Source organism: Schistocerca gregaria, chromosome 1 (genome assembly GCF_023897955.1).
Source record: "Schistocerca gregaria isolate iqSchGreg1 chromosome 1, iqSchGreg1.2, whole genome shotgun sequence".
NCBI lineage: Eukaryota > Metazoa > Arthropoda > Insecta > Orthoptera > Acrididae > Schistocerca > Schistocerca gregaria.
In genome coordinates, this window is record NC_064920.1 from 332576015 (window position 1) to 332582014 (window position 6000).

Here is a 6000-nt window from a genome sequence, read left to right on the forward strand (position 1 = left end):
GGAACTAAAAATGTGTGTGAAATCTTATGGGACCTAACTGCTAAGGTCATCAGTCCCTAAGCTTACACACTACTTAACCTAAATTATCCTAAGGGCAAAAACGCACACCCATGCCCGAGGGAGGACTTGAACCTCCGGTGGTACCAGCTGCACAGTCCATGACTGCAGCGCATTAGACCGAACGAGGAACTCACTGACCTCGACTAGACTATTGTACATTATTACACTCATGCTCATAAATTAAGGATAATGATGGTAGCCGGCCGGAGTGGCCGAGCGGTTCTAGGTGCTACAGTCTGGAACCGCGTGACCGCTACGGTCGCAGGTTCGAATCCTGCCTCGGGCATGGATGTGTGTGATGTCCTTAGTTATGTTTAATTAGTTCTAAGTTTAGGAGACTGACGACCTTAGAAGTTAAGTCCCATAGTGTTCAGAGCCATTTGAACAATTTGATAATGCTGTACATGGTGAGACAACGTTCCGTTGGGAAGTTTGCGCGTTTAAATCACCTCGGGGTATGACCATGCGGTGCATTTGACCTGCGGTCGTCGCACGGTGGCGCTGGCAGCAGTCCACATACGCAGAGGCGTGTCCGTGCGTGGCAGAGTACGATGCAGCGAGTAAGTATGCATACGTTTACAGACGTTCTAATGGCGACTGTGTGTTGAAAATGTCTCAAAGAACACATATTGATGACGTTATGAGGGGTAGAATACTAGAGTGAGGGGAGGCTGGTCAAACACAGCAGGTCGTAGCACGGGCCTTCCGTGTGCCACAAAGTGTGATCCCAAGATTATAGCAACGATTCCAGCAGACAGAAAACGTGTCCAGGCGCTAGAATACTGGTCTTCCACAGTGCATAATACCACAAGAAGGCCGATATCTCACCATCAGTGCCCGCAGACGGCCACGGAGTACTGTTCGGGACCTTTTGGCGGCCACGGGGGCAGTTGTCTCCACACACACAGTTTACAGACGACTGAAAAAAAAAACGTGGTTTATTCTCCCGGAGACATGCAAGATGCATTCCACTGTCCCCTGGTCACTGGAGAGCCCATAAAGCCTAGTGTCAAGAACACAGTACATGGTCATTGGAACAGTGGACCCAGGTTATATTCACGGACGAGTGCAGGTATAGTCTGGACAGTGATTCTCGCCGGGTTTTCATCTGGCGTGAACCAGGAACTAGATACCAACCCCTTAATGTCATTGAAAGGTACCTGTGTGGAGGTCGTGATTTGATGGTGTGGAGTGTGATTATGATTGGTGCACGTACACCCCTGCAAGTCTTTGACAGAGGAACTGTAACAGGTCAGGTGTATCGGGACGTCATTTTGCACCAGTATGTCCGCCTTCTCAGGGGTGCCGTGGGTCCCACCTTCCTCCTGATGGATGATAACGCACGGCCCCATCGAGCTGCCATCGTGGAGGAGTAATTTGAAACAGAAAATATCAGGCGAATGGAGTGGCCTGCCTGTTCTCCAGGCCTAAACCTCATCGAGCACGTCTGGGATGACCTCGGCCGACGTATCGCTGCACGTCCTCAAACCCCTACGACACTTCAGGAGCTCCGACAGGCACTGGTGCAAGAATGGGAGGCTATACCCCAGCAGCTGTTCGATCACCTGTTCCAGAGTATGCCAACCCGTTGTGCGGCCTGTTTACCTGTGCATGGTGATCATGATGATCGATGTCGGGGTACATGTGCAGGAAACAGAGGCGTTTTGTAATACATGTTTTTCGGGACGGTTTTCTCAACTTATCACCAATACCGTGAACTTACAGATTTGTGTCGTGTGTGTTCCCTACGTGCCTATGCTGTTAGCGCCAGTTTTGTATAGTGTCACGTTGTGTGGCACCACATTCTGCATTTATCCTCAATTTATGAGCATGAGTTTAGAATCGTGAGCTCTGTATTTTAGCGCCGCACACAAAATAAAGTTCCATCGTTTAGTTTAACGTATTCTGGTATACGCATCATTTCTTTAGCAGGCATGGCAGTGTCGCAGGACGTAATTCATTTACACTGCGGCTAAAATGTTACTGTTACCATGGCTGAGAAAGTCGGACGCAGTGTGCGATCTTCAAGCGGTACTGCGGACAGTTGTGAAATGGTACCCGTAGAAACTTGTCGGCTGTCGTACATGCAGATGGTCGTCACATGGAGGAAGATTTGTAACTTGGTACGTAAACATGGCACGAAATTAAGAAATGTTACTCTCTCATGTGAAAATTCAAATGTGTTTCTTTCAATGTTTCATTCATTATTTATCTTCCGCATGCCATTACAAATGTTTCATAAAGTTTCATTTTCCTATGATCACTCGTTTTTCGTGGAGGCCCTTTCAAATAGCGAAAATGTAATTATAACCACTCTGTATGTATTTCTGTATATTCCTAGTAGCTTATATACTGACATGTCATAAGTTCATGGTAGTACGTACGAAACACTAATTTCTAAAAACTGAGTCGTTTCCCTATGCATCTATGGAATTTGAAAAATCATAAATATATGTTTCATCCCCGCCCCCAGATTTCTACGTGATACACACATCTAGGGTTCCGTTTCTGATGGTCTATATTTTATGCAATGGTGATTTTTCAGCTTCAGCTCGATTAGTTAGTTTTATTATTTGTTATCTGTACCGCTTTTCAGCAATAAATTCGTAGGAATGTAAAGTCATTGGAGACAAGCGTAACACTTCTGTGGTGACTGGTAATATGAGCGGGTGTAAGTATTCCTGTGAACAATAAAAAAATGTGATAACAGAATTGAGTGATCTTTATGTACTCGTATATCAGGTTTCCCTTTTTCAAAATGTAGGCTTATTGTATAACAGCCGAAGTTTTGAATACGTAATACCACACATTCAGTCATGTCGGAAGAAAAGTGTGCTTTTGACGACTCGTGATGCAGAAATAAGACTGATGAGAAGATAAGATACCGCCTCGTCGTGCCTCGCTGCTACGTCCTGCCAGAAGTCCTACAACAGCGAGCACTCGCCTGTTGGCACGAAATTACCTCTCGATTATGTCCCACAAATGTTCGATAGGATTAATCTCTGATGAACTGGATGGCCAAATCATTCACTCAAATAGTTCAAAAAATTCTTCAGACTAATCGCGAACGATTGTGGCCCGTGCCAGAGTTTTTTTGTCATCTGTAAAAAACTACATCGTTGCTTGGGAACATGAAATCCATCAAACGCTGCAAATGGTCTACAAGTAGCCGAATATAACCCTTTCTAGTCAATGATGGGTTCACTTGGATTAGTAAAAACAACCCACACCATTATGGAGCCACCACCAGCTTGCAAATTGGCTTGTTGGCAACCTGAGTCCATGGAATCGTGGGTTCTGAGCCGCACTCGAAACCTTGCCATCAACTTTGACCAACAGAAATCGGTACTCATCTTACCACGCCACAGTCTTCCAATCGTCTTGGGTACAACTAATATGGTCACGGGCCCAGAAGAAATGCTGCAGGCGATGTCGTGCTGTTAGCAAAGGCATTCGTATCGGCCGTCTATTGCTGTAGGACATTATCCCCAAATTTTGCCATACTGTCCTAAACGATACGTTCGTCATAAGACCCACAGTGATTTTTGGGGTTATTTCATGCAGTGTTGCTTGTCTGTTAGCACTAATAACTCCACGCAAACGCCACTGCTCTCGGTCGTTAAGTGAAGGCCGTTCGCCACTGCGTTGTCCGTGGTAATGCCTGAAATTTGGTACTCTCTGCACACTCTTGACACTGTGGATCTCGGAATATTGAATTCCCTAACGATTTCCGAAATGGAATGTTCCATGCGTCTAGCTCCAACTAGCATTCCGCGTTCAAAGTCTGTTAATTCCCGTCTTGTGGCAATAATCACGTCGAAAACGTTTTCAGCTGAATCACTTAAGTAGAAATGTCAGCTCCGCCAATGCACTGCCCTTTTATACCCTGTGTACACGATACTACCGTGGTATGTATCGTGCATATCGCTATCCCATGACTTTTATCACCTCAGGGTATTTCGGCTCATTTGCAGTGTAACATAAAAATTGAAAATAAATAAGTTACCGGTTCGGGACTCAACCCCATTACCTCATGATTCCCATTCTGTGCGCTTTCCGCTGAGCCATCCGCTGCCTGGAAACTACACAAACACAAATGGCTCATGCCTCCACCGACCCGCCTCAAAAATGCTATTTTTTCTAAATGCTTGACCGTCTGCATATCCCACTACTGACCGTAACTAGACCATAAATTTAGACCATAAATGTGGACGAAATCGGCGATGAGTAGGGGCAGTACCCTCATAATCATCCTCCACAACCCCAGGAAATCAGTAACAGTTGTGGAACACCTTGTATATATTTTTTCTCTTGTATGAACTACCCGTAAATGATCAGCATACTACCATATTTAAATACAAAATAATTTTTAAAATGAGTCCCCCTCCTCCCTCAGTACGATATACAGTATATTACACATGACCTATGGAACAGGGCAACTACCTAACTAGTTAGCTTTTCGGGAGAATAGAGCATTTTCCTCGATACACGCTGCCTCCAGTATTCCGCGACCAAGCGAAACTGCCTGCTCTCCGGTCCCGGCTGGCCATGTGCCAAAGCCTCTTACGCCTGGATTAGCGAGGTGCCCTCCTTTACTGGCTTCTCCAAGAGTTCCAGTACTTGCACCTGTAATACATTCAATGTCCTAAGGGATGTATTCGTTGCGCTCTAAAGCAAACGATTTTTGGGTAGAGTGAACGTCGTTTCATGCTTGATTCATATCTCTTCGTCTGATGGCGAAAATGGGTGTATGCAATATGTGACTAGTAATCAATGTAACTGAGTTACGTCTCAGAGAGGAAACAGAATTTAGACGTCATCCCAAGATAATTTAATAATACAAAACCATTACGTCCCTGGCATTCTTTCCGTAAGCGTTTCTGTTCCTCACTTGTGAGTTCCTTCGGTACTTTCTTGAAACTGCTACATCCTACAAGAGACGGGTTCATAGCGACCGGGATGCCGCTCTTCATCCTTTAGTTAGCAAAAATAAATGTGATTTAGCAATAAATTTAGAAAGACGAAGCTGCAATGAATTCTTGATGTGACGGTGGGCACGTGCGTTCTTCTACTCAATGGTGACTATGGTGATCTGGCAAGGTATCTGCATGAGGAAAGAATGGGATAGGATTATATAAGAAAAAAAGAATGTAGAATGTATGCTGAGAAAATAACTGATAGTTGAAATGCAGTAATTAAGAGATGAATAGTTTATCAGGTTGAGAACACGAGGGTTTTAGGAACTTTGATTTCAGATGGAACAGGTGTAGTTACAGTAGATAGAATGGTATTTCATTTTATGGGAGAGGAGCGTGGCTGAATTTGTGCTATGTGCGAAATAGAGATGTCGTCAGGGCAGATTTTTTAAAGACGGTGTATACAGTGACCTGTTGGGACTCAGGTTAACGCGATAAGACAAGCGAAGAAATTCCAGGCGTTTTAGAAGGTGTCTGAGCCTAACGGTCTTGAGCAGGACATGGATGGAAGAAAGTAGCCTTATATGGAAAGTATGATGGATTACAAGTAGTTCGAGGATTTGGGAGGATTACCAAATCTTCGGAGAAGCGGAGGTCATTGCTTCATTTTTATACTTGAGGCTGGGACGTAACAGAATATTGTGCGTGTGGATGATTGTCAAGGAATTTAGTATCCGTATTCGATTGGTTAAACTTTTAGTTTATTGTGAGCATTCTTGCGAATGGTTACTACATATATATTTCAAAAATGGTTCAAATGGCTCTGAGCGCTATGGGACTTAACTACTGAGGTCAACAGGCCGGCTTATATACTTCATAAGCCAGTGTAGTATGCATGGAGGCGGCTGCACAGAAACAATTTTATCAATCTCTTGTACTATTTCATTCGTGTACTGGGCAAGGGACAAGTGATAATACGCATCTTTACGCACTCTAATCTCTCTCGTCGTCTTCTCACGATCCC